Source organism: Meriones unguiculatus, chromosome 2 (assembly GCF_030254825.1).
Source record: "Meriones unguiculatus strain TT.TT164.6M chromosome 2, Bangor_MerUng_6.1, whole genome shotgun sequence".
NCBI lineage: Eukaryota > Metazoa > Chordata > Mammalia > Rodentia > Muridae > Meriones > Meriones unguiculatus.
Window position 1 is genome coordinate 126580686 of NC_083350.1, and position 16257 is coordinate 126596942.

At 41.5% G+C, this 16257-nt stretch overlaps 1 protein-coding gene across 1 annotated transcript in view; it reads right to left on the reverse strand.

Moving 5' to 3' along the window:
- Nucleotides 1–14591: 14591 nt before the first annotated feature.
- Nucleotides 14592–16257, reverse strand: part of Rap1b (RAP1B, member of RAS oncogene family) — a 32983-nt gene continuing 31317 nt past the window's right edge. Inside the window, exon 8 of the mRNA XM_060378103.1 lies at nucleotides 14592–15914. The gene's annotated coding sequence lies outside the window, so the exon portion shown is untranslated. The remainder of the gene's footprint in view (nucleotides 15915–16257) is intronic.

Here is a 16257-nt window from a genome sequence, read left to right on the forward strand (position 1 = left end):
GGTACTCTATTAATATGTATAACTTTAATGTTTTTACTTGTGAGTTAAGTAAGGCCTGGCTTGGTGGCACATACCTATATTCCCAATCAGAAGGCTGAGGTGAAAGGGTTACAAGTTTACATCAGCCTGGGCTACCGCAGACTCCTCCAAAATTAAAAAGAACAACAACAACAAAAAAAAAAAAAAAAAAAAAAAAAAAAAAAGAAAAGAAAAAACAAAAATGCCTGTAATCCCAGGACTTAAAAAGGATGAAACAGAATTGCAATGATCAAGGTCAACCTCAGCTACTCAGTTAAACTCTGTCTCAACTTGAAAAGATTTAATTATTTTCTCTTTTCCTTTAATTATTAAGATTTATTTTTATGTGTGTACGTGTTTTGCTTGTGCATGTTTGTGCACCACATTCATGCCTAATGCCGAGGCCGGAAGATGGCATCAGACCCCCTGGATGGTTGTAAGCCACCCTGTGGGTGCTAGGAACCAAACCTGGGTCCTCTGCAAGAACAGCAAATGCTCTTGACCACTGAACCATCTCTCCAGCCACCTCAACTTAAAAAAAACGGTGTCTGTATGCATGTTGTATGTGTGTGCATGTGTAAATGTGTGCATGTGCATAGAGGACAAGGACAACCTCATATGTCATCCACAGGACCCCCACCTACTCCTGAGAGACAGGGTTTCCGATTGGCTTGGTTTATCCATCAGGCTAGACTGAGAGCAAGCCCAGAGGTCTTCCTGTCTGTTTTCCCAGCCCTGGGGTTACAGAGGCCCTACCTTCCTACTATACCTCCCCTCCCTAAGGTCCTGGGAGACTGAATTAAAGCCTTTGGGTTTGCAAGACAATTAGTTTACCAGCTGAGCCATCTCCCCACATATCACAAACTGTGGCTATCTTTCTGTTTCAGCCTCTTCAATGCTAGGATGACAGGAATGTGCCACCCTATCCTGAATCAAAATGCCTTAAAAATACCAATAAAGATTAAGTGTGAAACAGATGTTAAAAAAAAAAAATTGACATCTGTGCTGATCAAGTTTTTGTCAACTGGACACAGACCTAGACCTATCTGGGAAGAGGGACCGTCAGCCGAGGAACTGCCTCCATCAGACTGGCCTGTAGGTAAGCCTGTAGGACATTTTCTCAGTGATTGATGGGAATGGGTCCAGCCCATTGTGGGTGGTGCCATCAATGGGCCGGTGGTCCTGGGTTCTCTGAGATAGCAGGCAGAGTAAGCCAGGGGAAGCAGGCCAGTGAGCAGCACCCCTCATGGCCTCTGCATCAGCTTCTGCCTCCAGCTTCCTGTCTTGTTTGAGGTCCTCTCCTGACTTCCTTCAATGATGAACAGTGATATGGAAGTATATGCCAAATAAGCCCTTTCCTCCCCAAGTTGCTGTTGATCAGTGTTTTATCACAGCAACAGAAACCAAACTAGGACAACATCTGACAGACTTTTCATATGAAATAATGAACACAAGAATGCTTCTTAGAATTCTACCATTAACTCAATGGAATATTTTCAGTACAGGTACTTTTAAATCTAGTGTGTGTGTGTGTGTGTGTGTGTGTGTGTGTGTGTACATAAGCATGCCATAGCAAATGTGTGGAGGTCGTAGGACAACTAGCAGGGTCAGGTTTGTCCTGTCACCACAGGTTCCTGAGATTACACCCAGTTTGTCAGAAGTACTTTTAGCCGTTAAGCCGTGTTGCCAGCCTGCCTTGTGTTGTTTTAATGTACCTTCTCGCTGTGCTTCTGCCCCTAGCACCTCATGCACAGTGTATTTGGTGACATTTTCAAGGCAGTGTGGATCTGCTGACAAAAGACTCGCCAGACAAGTAAATCAATTGCAGTGACTCCTCTCTGCAGACATTGCAGGCCTCATCAATAGTGAAATGATCTTAGGAGCAACTGAAAAACTAAAATCGTTATCCCCCGGTTACCCAGGACATTCTCTAGCTAAACCACAAAACCATTACTGCAAGCTCAGCATCCGTGTTCGCAGACACAGACATCCTGTAAACCCCACACACATGCACATTTCTCTGGATGATTGATTAGAAAAGTTCAGCTGCTTAATTAGGACGGCTTTTATTCTTTCTAGATTGTATTCTGTGAATGTGGCAGGCATGATCTTTATACAAATTGATTGGTGAATAAGTCACATTCAGGTTTTTTTTCTCCTCTGGTCTTCGGTGTTGCCACACCCTCATTCTGGTTCGATGGGTAGGGGAGTGTTCCGGGGTATCTCTCCTGTGGTGTTTGTAGCAGAGTCTGGAGGATTCTCTCCTATGCTCCTAAGAACACAGGTAAAAGTGGGCATGGTGATGGATGCTGTTAATGCCAGCATTCAAGAGGCAGAGGTAGGAGGATCTCTCTGAATTCAAGGGCCAGCCTGGACTACATAGCAAGTTCCAGGCCAACCAGAAGTACAATTGAGACTCTGTCTCAAACAAACACACAAAACGAAACAATCAAACAAAAAACACAGGTAAAGCCAGAGTGGTGGCTCAGGCCTGTCATCTAAGTACACAGGAGGCTGAGGCAGGATGGTTAGAAGTTCAAGGCCAGCCTGGGCTGTATAATAAAACACCACTACTTGTGAGACAGGTTTCTCATCTCAGGAAAGTCTATTCAGTGGATCTCCATGTAAAAGTAGCTTTTATTCTCCTTATGTAATTGGCATCTTGGAGGCTTACTGCCTCTGTTTACTAACCTAGGCCTAGTCCTGGAAGCTTCTAGCCTTCACACACTAATCTAGGCCTACAATGTTTTCAGCCTCTGAGACTAACTGCTGAAAAAGCTCACTTTTTTTCTAGCACTTTTTGAGCTCTGGGCTGGCTGGTTCAACTCAGCTGTTCTGGCTCAAATGCCTCTCCAAGCTGATTCAAACTGACTTCTCTCAGTTTCTCACTGAATTGCTCTGCTTGGCCTTAAACTAACTCTAGCAATCTATTCTAATCTTCTGATTTGTTCTGTCGTCAACCTGTCTCTGTAAAACTGTCCTGGTAAAACTGCCTCCTTTATCTCTCCCTCTGTGCTGCTCTCTCTTTTCTGTCTGTTCTCATGAGAATTGGGTATATCCTATCCTGTCAATTCTTTCTCTGATTAGTCACTTTGCTTCTCAGTTAGACATCACTTTCAAACGTGAGTGCTTCCTTCTACAAACTATCTTTACCTTCGTTGTTTGGGATTAAAGGTGTTCACTAAGAGCATGTCTGCATTCCAGCAGGATCACACAGACCTAGGACTTTGGATATCATCACAGCAGCCATGTTGTTGGAGTAAAAGTCCTCTATAGACCTGAAATCAGGACTCACCGGCACAGGTTGGGTGAGATGGACCCGGAGAAAGGTTCAAAGGAAGAGCAAACACACATTATTGTCTGAATAAATTATATAACTGATAACTTCAAAAAACTTATTTTTATTTATATGTGGCATGTATAAACATATGTGTTCAGGTACCTGTGGAGGCCAGAAGAGAGTGTCAGATCTCTTGAACCTGGAGTTACAGGTAGTTTACGGGTGCTGGGAACCTAACTTGGGTCCTTTCCAAGAGCAGCAAGCTTTCTTATTTGCTCAACTGTCTTTCTGGTCCCCTGAATAGTATGTTTTTGAGAAACAATGTAACCAATACTTGATGCTTGCCAGGCAGGAATTGCCCCTGCCTTGCAGGTTAGTTGGATGATTTAAAGATTCTGGTCCTTCCCAGCATGCCCAAGGCAGGGGCAATTCCTTCCTGGCAAGCATCTATTGGTCAAAATGCTACATTTTGAATTGATTGGCTATAGGAAGGTCCCCAAACAATTAATGACCTGGTGACCCTCCCTAGGGGGATGGGCCAGTTTCCTAGCAACTGTATCTCTAGTGGGTGGGGAAAGAATGCAGTGAGGCGGCCCTTCCCCTCAGGGCATTACTGTACTTCTTTACCTACCTAGTTCAGGCCTTAATAATAGCTGCTGATTTTTTTTAAATTTTTTTTCTTTATTAATTACACTTTATTCACTTTGTATCCCCCCTGTGGTTCTCTCCCTTCTCCAGTCCCAATCCCTCCCTTCCTCCACCCTCTGCATGCATGCCCCTCCCCAAGTCCACTGATAGGGGAGGACTTCTTTAGGGGAAGACTTCTTTTCCTTCCTTCTGATCCTAGGCAACTAGGTCTCATCAGGAGTGGCTGTGCTGTCTTCTTCTGTGGCCTGGTAAAATGCTGCTTCCTCCTCAGGGGGAGGTAATTAAAGAGCAGGCCAATCAGTTCATGTCAGAGACAGTCCCTGTTCCTATTACAATGGAACCCACTTGGATACTGAACTGCCATGGGCTACATCTGTGCAGGGGTCTTAGGTTATCTCCATGCATAGTCCTTGGTTGGAATATCAGTCTTAGGAAAGACCCCTGTGTTCAGATTTTTCGGTACTGTTGTTCTCCTTGTGGAGTTCCTGTCCTCTCCAGATCTTACTGTTTCCCACTTCTTTCCTAAAATTCCCTGCACTCTGCCCAAAGGTTGCCCATAAGCCTCAGCATCTACATTGATAGTCTGCAGGGCAGAGCTTTTCAGAGGTCCTTTGTGTCTGGTTCCTGACTTGTTTCCTTTTTTCTCCTTCTTCTGATGTCCAGCCTCTTTGCCTTTCTGGATAGGAATTGAGCATTTTAGCATTTTAGTTTCTTTAGTTGTACAGATTTTAGTAGGTTTATCTTATATTATATGTCTATATGAGTAAGTATATACCGTGTGCATCTTTCTGCTTCTGGGATAGCTCACTCAGGATGATCTTTTCCAGATCCCACCATTTACCTGCAAATTTCATGATTTCCTTGTTTTTTTATTGCTGAGTAATATTCCATTGTGTAGATATACCACAATTTGTGTATCCATTCCTCCACTGAGGGGCATCTGAGCTGTTTCCAGCTTCTGGCTATTACAAATAAGGCTGCTACAAACATGGTTGAGCAAATATCCTTATTGTGTACTTGAGCATGTTTTGGATATATGCCTAGGAGTGGTATGGCTGGGTCTTGAGGAAGCACTATTCCTAGTTGTCTGAGAAAGTGCCAGATTGCTTTATAGAGTGGTTGTACAAGTTTACATTCCCACCAGCAGTGGAGGAGGGTTCCCCTTTCTCCACAACTTCTCCAGCATGTGTTGTCTCTTGAGTTTTTCATCTTTGCCATTATGATGGGTGTAAGGTGAAATCTTAGGGTTGTTTTGATTTGCATTTCCCTGATGGCTAATGAGGTTGAGCATTTCTTTAAGTGTTTCTCTGCCATTCGATATTCCTCTGCAGAAAATTCTGTTTTAGCTGCTGATTTTTAATCTTTTGGTCTCTTGCCACAACATGAGGAGTCTTAGGGGCTCAGGGTTTATTTTATACCTTCTAGAAAATCCTTAAGGATGTACTCTTAGGGGTTGGGGTTGTAGTTGAGTGGCATAGCCGTGCCATGCCCTAGGTTCAATCCCAGAGCCACAAACACAAAGAAAAGTCAATTGAGTTCACAAATCAAGAGCAGAAATTCACTTGAAAAATACCTGCCGAGTATATTTTGAGCTGCAAATTTATTGACATCTAAGAGCAAACTGCGTGGCTTCTAAAAATAGAAGTGTATTTTAAAGCACAAAAAGATGAGCCTTGAATCTTGGCCACTCTAGGAACGGTAGGAATGACCGCTATGAATGACCGCTATGAACATTGTCCTTGATGACTGCTTGGAAGCCTGAATCGCCCTGCAGAATGCAGTTAGTAAATCTGCTTCAAAATCCATCCAGGCTCCCTATTTGTAATTTAAAATGACTGAGTTTAATCTTCAGGAAAAGCTCACGAGCTCAGGGGAGTGTTTTTGCTTCTTAGTCCTTCACAAGATCAACTTAAGTTAGCTGTGTGAGTAGACTGACTTTCAGGTAATATCCAAAAGCTAAATTCTTTTGGCAGTTTGAAAGATTAAAAAAATAACTGTGAAGTTATAATGCTGACTTCATTTTTTGAAAAACTGAAACTCTTTTTACTGAAGGATAACATAACATTAAGAGTGTACTCTCGTTATCCATAATACTGCTCTTCTACTACTGCATGTCACCCTTCACATAGTGACATTTATATTTACATATAATGACATTTAGATATGTGTGGAGCTCATCTCACAAGGGAAACTTTATCGACAGCTTTGAAAATATCTACATGTCAACACTTTTCACTTGTTTTCCGTACTGCAGCATCCTTGTTTCTTTCCTCCCACCTACCTGGATCTCCTTTACTTCTGCTCCGCTCTGCACCTTTTCTAGGGGTCATGTAACACACACACACACACACACACACACGCACGCACACACACCACACACGGCAATTTGTTTTTTTTAAACTCGAAATACCTCATGAACCCTCTTGTGAGTCAAGCCTTTCTGTAAAGACAAGCTCTTGCCAGGAACTCACTTTGTGGACCACACTGCCTCCATCTTAGCAGTAACCCTCTTCTGCCCCTAGAATGCTGGGATCATAGGCACATGTCACTGTGCAAACCATCCTTTAAACATAACTCCCCCCCCAACACCCCCAAAACAGAGTGTGTCTGTACCTGTATCTATCTCCAGGTTGGTCTTGAACTTAATGATCCTCCTATCTCAGCCTCTGGAATGCTGGGTGACCGGCGTGTTCCAGCTCCAAACTCACTGGTAAAGACTGCATACTGATGCTATGCATCAATCATAATTTGTTCAATTATTCTTCTCACTGATAGGGAGACAGTACTTTTTCTCCTACATGGTGGCAATATTTAATAATCTTGCTATATACCCTTTTCTTTGTAGGTACAGATATTAGGGTCACCTGGTCAAATAAGCGTAGTCTGAATTATTTTGAATCCCCCTTCCCCCCAACCAGACAGGGTTTCTCTGTGTAGCCCTGGCTATCCTGGAACTTGCTCTGTAGACCAGGCAGGCCTCGAACTTAGAGATCCTCCTGCCTCTGCCTCCTCAGTGCTGGGATTAGAGCTGTGTGCCAGCACTGCCCAGTCACAGAGTTTGAATTTTAATAAGTATTTGCAGATAGCTTCAGAGTTTGAATTACCTAAGGCTTCTCTGATTCACACTTCCATCAGCAATGACTTCCTGTGTTCTAACCTTGGGGAGCAGAGTTTTTCCTTTGCAGTTTTCATCCACGTTAAGCTCTTGAGTGTTTATGTTGATTTCCATTTCTGTGGCTACCAGCTAAAACATCTGTCTTGGGCCAGTTGAATTTGTTTTGTATTTCTATTTTTTTTTATTTATTTATGTGTATGAGTGCTTTGCCTCCATGTACATATGTGTGCCATGTATGTGCCTAGTACCCGACAGAGGTCAGAAAGTACTGAGGGCCTTCCATCTGAGTTACTGACAGTAACTGTAAGAGCTGTATTGTAGGCACAGGGACTCAAATTTGGGTCCTCTGGAAGAAAAGTCTTTTAGCTGCTGAGCCAACTCTTTAGCCCAGTTTGTGTTTTTAGACAGGGTTTGTTCATATAAGCTGACTGGTTTGGAACTCACTATGCAGCCCAGACTGCCTTAGCCTCCACAGTGCTGAGATCTCATACAGGTTGCACACCCTCACAACTGACCTAGATTACTTTCACAGTCTAGTCATCTTTTACGTATTTCTTTTGGATTGTTTGTCAGCTCTGAAGAGAAACCTAAGATCTCTTAATGTTTTACAGATATTAATCTACTCATCTTCCAGTATCTTTCTTTAGAACTGACTTTGCAATCTGTTTTGCTTAAGATTTATATATTTTATTTATTTAGATAAAAGTTTATTTAGATAAAATAGTTTATCTAAATAAATATCTAAGAATTAGTTATGATTCCCTTTACTTTTAGGCTTTACTCTCAACCTCATAGACTTCCAAGGTTTTTATTGCTTAAGTAAATTTGTAAAGTTATTTTTTATAATACAGATTTTTATTTTGCATGTGTTTTGTGTTTGTTGTACATTTGCCACAGTCATGTGTGGTCATCAGAGGACAATCTGGTTCTCTTGACCTGGACTTTGCTTGCTGAGCCATCTTGCCATTCTTGAACTTTTAGGTGAGTCTTTGTGTTCCGTGACAGCATCTTACAAAGTGACATTCTTTTCTGTATCTGTCACATGTAGTCACCAATTTACTTCTAAGCTCAGTCTTTAGCTTAACTTCTAAAGGTATACAATTTACTTCTAAACTCAGTCTTCTCTGCTGATTAATGAGTTTTTTCCTTTCACTTATTTAAAAATCAGAAAATTAGAGTATTATGTTAATATGGAGCATAGTGTTATGGTCTCCCCCTTGAGTGTCCAGAAGCTGACTTACGCCCTCCATAGTCACAGTTTCATAGTCCTTAGCTTTACGACTTCCCCATTACAGCTTTCACTACAAGAGCAGAACATTCTACTAAATACAAAGTCCCAGGAAAAGGCGGTACTGTGTGTCTGCAGGCTTCCCCTTCTTGCTGGGGTTTGCTCCACTGGGGCAGACACCATTCCCATCCTTTCTGACGTCAGACCCTGGCTTCTTAGCTGGGTGGTGGTGGTGCATGGCTTTGAACCCCAGCACTCAGGAGACAGAAGCGGGCAGATCTGAGTTCAAAGCCCGCACGCACTGCCTACACAGCAGCCACGGCCACACAAACAAGAATCCAGCTCCTTCAGCCTTCCACACATACTGACGACCAGTGGTTTCCCAGGCTGTCAGCACATCAGGGCTGCTGAAGACATCCAGCGTCACCATCGGAGCGGCCACTGGGTGCCTGTCCAGCAGAAAGCTAGTCGTTTTTAGATGTACTACCCTGGCTCTATTGAGAGTGTAATAAACCCTCCTTTAAAACGTGTTACTGTCAGTTTTGTTCCTTTAACACAGACCCATCCAAAAAAAAAAAAAATATCTTCTGGTTCCTAAATTGTATTACCTTTCCTTTTAGGAGTACAATAAAGCAGTTGTGCCATCGAGGACTAATTCCACTGTTCCTGAGTGAGTTTTAGAAGTAACAACAACAAAACAACCTTCCGTACAGCCAGCTGGGCAGTATGCAACCAACAATCCTGGCAGGTGAAGGGGACACTGAGATGTCAGCTTTCCAGGGCTAACATGCTTGGTTAAATTATAGCCACCCTGTTTGAATGGCATCTTGAGACCAGTGCTTTATATTTCCTCAAGGGCTGAAGGCAACCAAGTCTACACCTGCTCTCAGTCACTTCCTGTCTAGATGCCTGGCCAGAATATCCTGTGCTGGTTCAGAGTGGGGAAAGCACAGTGGGTGGTGCCACTTCCTCCTCTGAGGAAGTCCTCTAACTCTTGTGTAATATGACTAGCGACATCTTAGTGGCTAACAGTATTAAAGTCTCTAGTTGATCTTCTTCTGTAAAGACATGGTCTCACTCTGTAGTCCAGGCTTGCCTCTAACTCGGAAGACATCAGCTTGCTTCTGCAGTGCTGGCATTAAAGGTGTGCACCAACACATCTGACTCCATTTCAAACCTCATTAGACCCAAGTCATGCTTTACTAGAGTCTAAATAGTCAGAAAAGAAGGATTTTTTTTTTCTATAATAGCTGATATTTAAATCGAAACTTGGGGGGAGGATACATTACTTGGGGGAGCAAAGTTCATTTTCAAGACGTGATTACAAAAGCAGAAATCCCAGTCTTAATAGGTACAAACCCCACCCCCAACCAGTGGGTTGAATTAATCTGAACTTGTTCAAATATTAATGGTGTTATACACCCTAGGAAAGTACTTTATTAATGAACAACACATAACCCACCAGTGAGGTCATTTAATTACTTTTTTTCCCCCCAGCTCAAGGACAATTTGATTAGTTTAAGAGAAAAATATGGTACAAAGAGATGGAGGAAAGTATTGAGAAAGAATAGACTACTCTTAAGAGTGGAAGTGTGCCCAAAGCTGAGGTCATTTCCCTCCTCCACACCCACCTCCTTTTCGTGGAGTATGGACCAAGGATTGTCTTGGGCAGAAGCTTTACCATGAAGCCACACCCATACTTCCCTTTCTCTATTGAGACATGGTTCTTAGTCAAGGCTAGTATTCTTTTGTCTCCTGAACATGAAGATTTTAGGTGTGTGTCACCATACCCAGGTCACCTATCATTTCTTAAAATAAAATCCCCTACCCAGGCAGCAGGACAAGGGAGGATTAAAATCTTGCAAACCAACACTCAAGTGACTTTCCTTTTTTGTGGACCAAATATCTGATGGGCATCACTCAGGGATGGGTCACACCTAATCCCAGGATTGCTCAGAATCCCTGCAGAGCAGTTTAAATTCAGGACTGCATGAGGTGCTTCTGACCTTTAGAGAGGTCTGCTGTTTTAGACTCTAGCTGACAATGGCCCCCAAGGGCTACACTGATAGCCCAAATCTCAAACCTCCGATGTTACCTTCAATAAAAGGGTACCTGCAGACACACTTAAAAGTTTGGCAAATTACCTTGGGTTATCCAGATGGGCTTTGAATGGTGTCACAAAATACCTTTAAATGGGAAAAGAAAAAAAAAAGGCTCTCCTAGAGCCTCTAGCAAGTGTGCAGTCATGCTGACGTTTGATTTGGGAATGTGAGAGTGCCTTTCTCTGGCTTTAAATCCCCACATCCGTTAGAACATCCTTCTGCTGAGGACACTAATGTAATCTTCCTCAGAGAATTAGATAAACAGAGCTATAGCTCATTATAAAAACCCAGGTAATAATTCAACTTTAAAACATTTCTGGCAAAGTACCAAATTATCATAAAAAGGAAAGAAAGAAAGAAAAAGGGCTGAGTGTGGGGGTATACACCTTTAATCCCAGCACTTGGGAAGCACAGACAGGCAGAGTTAAAGGCTAGCCTGGTCTACAAAGTGGGTTCCAGAACAGCCAGGGCTACACAGAAAAACAAACAAAAAGGGTGTGTGTGGACATTATTGGGAATGCGTGTGGAAGAAACCTGCAGCATCACACTGGTGGTGCTGGCTTTTCCTAGTAGCTGTGGCATAGCTCAACTTGGATGCTTGTTAGCACCAGCCCTGGGACCAAAAGATCACATTTCCCTGGGTTAAAAGTCAACTCCTTATCAGGAAGTGAAGAAGAGCGGAAATGACGTGTATGGTGAGAGACAACATTCATGACTGCCACCCCCTTTGCCCATCAATCTACTCTTGTAACCCAGTCCTTTCTATCCCAAGGCTGCTTACACCAGGTTTTCATGCATTGTTCTTATGAGGAAACAGTGAGGTGGAAGGTGTTCAAATGTGGCTATCCAGTTTTTGTTTTTTAAATGTATCTCTAACTACAATTTCTTGCCAGCTCCTCTATTTCATTTTTATTGGTGATCAATCCCTTGGTTTCACACCATCCTCACACTTTTTTTTTTTTTTTTGCCAAGCCTTGGCACCTAAGCTGTTCTAGTGGTTCTCAACCTGTGGATCCTCACCCCACTTGACAAGTCTCTCTCTAAAAATATTTACATTATAAATCATAACAGTAACAAAGTTACAGTTATAAAGTAGCAATGAAAATAGTTTTATGGTTGGGGGTCACTGTAACTGGGGGATTATAGTTTTAAAGGGTCAAAGCATTAGGAAGATTGGGAACCAACTGGTTGGCGATTAACCAGTTCTCCAGTCACACCTAAGGTTTTGGGCTTCTTCTCTTAAGAAAGCAATATGCCCAAATCACTTCAGGGCTGAGTCTAGCTCCACCACGGCTCGCTGTCCCTGAGTCATCGCCTTTACGGTATGTGCAGGTGGCCCTGGGTCTTCCACTTGGCAGTGTGTTTGTAACTCACTGAACCTGTCTGTAGACACCACTTTTACCTTGTCACACCTCCCGCACACAAGTTTGACAGTAATAGTTTCTTGTTCTGGAATTACAGCTCACAGGGGACACAGACTACTCCACCTTAAATAGATCTGAATGGGTAACAGGCAGATTTCAAAACCACGAAAGGCTTTTTGTTCTCAGACTATTTACAAACTGCCATAACCTTTTACTTAAGTAGACACACTACTCACACAGAAATCTGCTATGATCAGTGTGTAGTGTCCGGAAGAGTGAAATGCTGAAGAGACAAAGGCTACAACAGACAATTACCTCACTTTACCAACAACAGTGAGGAAGACGAGGCTACCCCAGGTCCATCATAGATGAGGCTAACATATCTCCGCCTGTCATCAGTTTGCCTTGGGGTTCACTCAATGACAACACACAGCGAAGTAGATAAAAGAACACTTGTAGCAATGACTTATGTTTGTCATCCATACCTAAGATGAGATGACTAAAAGAGGAAAGCAAAACTCAAACTTCACAATGGAATTTTTAAAGTCAATTTATGGTAAACAGTCTGTTTCAATTTAATTGGAAAAAAAATCTGAACTAAAAACAAAACAAACAAACAGCTGCTTAGAGACTGAAGAGAGCGCTCAGTAGGAGGTACAGTGCTTGCCAGGCAGCTGTGGTGGCCGAGTGCAATCTCAGTGTGCGGAGGCAGAGACAGGACCCAGACAAGTAGCTAGACCAGGAGGCAGAGACAGGACCCAGACAAGTAGCTAGACCAGCAGAACCTGTAAGCTTTGGTTTCAATTGAGAGATCTTGGCTTGATATAAATAGTGGGTAGTGATTTTGGAAGACATCTGACATAAATCTCTGACCTCCACAAATATTGGAACACAGTAATATGCATCCATACATGGAAACATGCATTACACCCAACTCTCATACATGCAAAAAGCAAACCTCACAAGTTTTTAATATTCTTAAAAAGCAAGTAAAAAAAAATTCCCCTGTAGAGTCCAGTTTCTCCACTTTTTTGGGGGGGTTATTTTGTTTTTTGAGACAGAGTTTCTCTGTGGAACAGCCCTGGCTATCCTGGACTTGCTTTGTAGACCAGGCTGGCCTTGAACTCAAGAGATCTGCCTGCCTCTTCCTCCATGAGTGCTGGGTTTAAAGGCAAGCACCACCACAACAGGTTTCTCCAACTATTCTTGAGAACATGAATAAGGACTATGTCCCTTGTCCTTCTTCTCTCTTCCTATCATTCCATTCAATTTCCAGGGAAGTCCACCTGCACGTTATTTTCATACCTGAGATGCAGCTTCTACTTCGGTACAAGAGAAATGGTGTTTTTACGCAACCATAGCCTTTTAGGGTTAAGCAACTGGACAAAATGACCCAGGACTACACTAGCATTGGTTCCTATGAGTGATGTTAGTGCCCTCATTTGGCAGAGAATGAACGCTGGGAATGTAGCTTAGATGGGAGAGTGCTTGCCTAGAATGCAGGTCTTCGCTTTGCTCAACAATACTGCATGAAACTGGGTGTGAGAAAGGTTGAGAAAGGGCACCTAGCCATGGTCACAAAGAAGGGAATGAGAGTGGTAGGATCAGAAATCCAGAAAACCTAGTTCTAGTTCTTGATCCCATATTCTTACTTTACTAAATTGATTGTGCTATATTCCTAGTATTTGTTTGCAACTCAGGTGTTTTCTCCATCAGATCTGTTCTTAACCGTGTACGTTCTAGGCCAGGACAATTGAAGTGCACCCATGTCTGGAGTCCTTTTTATTCAGCATTAACTTGGGAGTGGGAGGTGCTATCACATCTGGCTGGCAGATACCCAGGGGTGTTAGTTTAAAATTCTACGATGCATAGGGCAAGCCCCACCATACATTATCTAGCACAAAATGTCAACAGTACCAAGTAAAAACTCTTACAGGTACAGATTATAGGAGGGAATTATCTTAGTTGATCTTGTGTGTTGTACTTACTACTGATAAGTGAGTGGGCAGCGGTACCTTCAATGGATGAACAGAACACAGTAAACTGAAAAGATTTTAGTGTCCCAGTTTTGAGGGTGTCCCCACATAAAGAAAACAAGCTTTACCAAAAAACATGTCTCTTAAGGACAAAAAAATAAAGTATAGAGTGTCTAGAAGAACATTTACTTTAGGCCTTTCAGGGTATGGCTCTTTGCACAATTTAAATACATAACGAGTAACACTGTCTTAAATGAAAGCCTTTAATAATGTCCCATTTCAAACATCATGTGTTGAGGATTGGCACATATCCTGCAAATTAGAAGGTACCACTAAGTAATTGCTCCAGCAGCTGGTAAATACTATGAAAAAGTTTAAGAGCTTCTTTACAAATCTCACAGAATTCAATTATAGCACACATAAGACAAAGATAAATCTGTTATCTAAAAAGAAAAGTAGCATGAGTCCACATCAAAAAAATTATAACCATATTAATATTTTAAGCATAAATAGTGAAAATTTCTGTCTTAATTCCCCCAAATATTTGCTCTCTGTAGAAAAAAAAAAATCCATAGGGCAGTACCAAAAGTATTTGAATCCCTCCTTTCCCCAACCTAAAGAGCTACTGAACACTAGCCAAAGGCATTTGTTTGTAAGTAATACTGCTTGATTCAAGGAAAAGTTCAAAGGTGGTTTTATGTGGATAGTAAAACAATTCTAGAAAGGAAAAGGAAAACAAAACAGAAACAAAACCCAAACCGAACTCAACATCTTTCACTCATCATTCTTGGAATTAACTAAGAGTCTGGTTTACCTATATGTTATAAATTATGAAATCACACTGTGTAAAATAACACCTATTACATTTAAAAAGGTAAACCCATATTTATTTACTAGCACTGTTAAAACATTACACAAAACACATTCAAGTGGCAAGTAATTATAATGCAAGCCCTTGCACGGCAATCCAAATTTATTGAACTACGGATGCTAAGTTATACAAAATTGCACCACTTTAATTAAGGCTTTTAGTTTACATTTGGCCACCTCAAAGTTGTTGTAACATCAGGTTGGTCAATTTAAATACTGTGGCTCCCTGTTGGATGGACACACAATCTTTACACCCAAACGTTAATGCATACAAAGCAACAAGGCATTGTTAAATAAAACAGCATAGTTACTGCAAATCAGGCCTTGTGACCAATTACACATGATTAAAATTACTTTCCACATTCACATCCACAGTACTCGTCCACCATTTAACATCTCAACCAAAACGTTACACATGTGAAACAATCACTAACAGGCAAAGATACTAAACCTGTATATTTGGTATTGCAGACACACGTATGCATGAGCAAGCAAGGGAGTCACAGTGAGAATCTACAGCTGCAGAAGCCTGAAAATGATTTACAAAAATTGTTAAATCATTAAAAAATTGTTTGAAAATATACACTTCTTGTTGTAGACCCCCACTGTACACACAACTATAAACATTGTTCCCTATGTAAACAAAAAAAGGAAACATATAATAAGGAGATTTGAAAAGTCTGGACATTTCCTTCCCAACAGATATTAAAGGCAACGTCTTTAATCTAAGACATTATACTGAAAGGACTATTATATTTTAAAGACAAGATCACTGTCTCCACAGGTTTTTGAAAAATTAAAAAAACTATATAGCTGTGTTAATCAAAGCGCTTATTTTGTATAATACAATGATAATGACCTTGAATTTAAAAAAAATTACAATAAGCTACAAGTATCAAAGAAGCGAAGTTATCTGGAGTAGTCTATATAGGAGCTCTTTGGACTTTCTTTTATTTTGCTAAAATAGTGGTGCTTTTAGGATTTACATTATTGTACTCTCCGATACAAAGTATGGGGTGTGTTAAAGTATACAGTACACCATTTTCATACACGTACAACATTGGTGGATGAAGAACGTCTCTTAGCAGTAATACTGGATGTAGCCTCTGGTTTTACCAGCTGCATACTCTAGAACTATTATATAAGTAAAAATCTCTTGTGATACTGGAAAGTGATTAGAATGTGCAAACTGATATAGTAGCTTTCATCCGCCTCTTAAAGGGTACCACCACAGGAAAGTCCATTTAAGATGTTGGTAGGTTTAACAAAGTTGGAATGCTGGCACTGTTGAATTGGGCAACAGTTCTTCAGACCTGTGCAAGGGAAAAAAATAAATACATTAACTGAAACAGTAAACAAAGACTTTTTCCTAGTTGTTTTATTAATGATAGCTAAGACATTTTTATGTCTTTATTTCAAAAAAGATGGTGCTCTCCTGGAAGCCAGACCAATGAAAACTCTAGGCCAAAAAAGGGGGAAAAAAAACCCAACCCTGAACAAGCCAGGCTTGGTGGCGCATACCTTTAATTCCAGCACTGGGGACACAGAGGCAGAGCAAGGTGGATCTCTGAGAGTTCCAGGCCAGCCTGGTCTATAAAGTGAGTCCAGGACAGGCAGGGCTACACAGAGAAGCACTCTCTTGATTTTCTCCCCCCA